Raw genomic sequence first — 297 nt, forward strand, 5'->3', positions numbered from 1 at the left:
TTCTGGTTTGTGATAGAGATGCTTCAGTGCTATTTGATCCAGGGTCTACGTATTCGTATGTGTCCTCTTATTTTGCACCGTACCTGGTCATGCCTAGTGATCCACTGAGTATTCCTGTTTATGTATCTACACCGGTGGGTGATTCTATTGTGGTTGATCGAGTTCATCGTTCTTGTGTTGTGGTGATTGGGGGTCTTGAGACCCGTGTTGACTTGTTGCTTTTAGATATGGTCGACTTCGATATTATATTGGGGATGGACTGGTTATCCCCGTATCATGCTATCTTGGACTGCCATG

This window comes from Nicotiana attenuata, chromosome 8 (genome assembly GCF_001879085.1).
Source record: "Nicotiana attenuata strain UT chromosome 8, NIATTr2, whole genome shotgun sequence".
In the NCBI taxonomy this organism is placed as follows: domain Eukaryota; kingdom Viridiplantae; phylum Streptophyta; class Magnoliopsida; order Solanales; family Solanaceae; genus Nicotiana; species Nicotiana attenuata.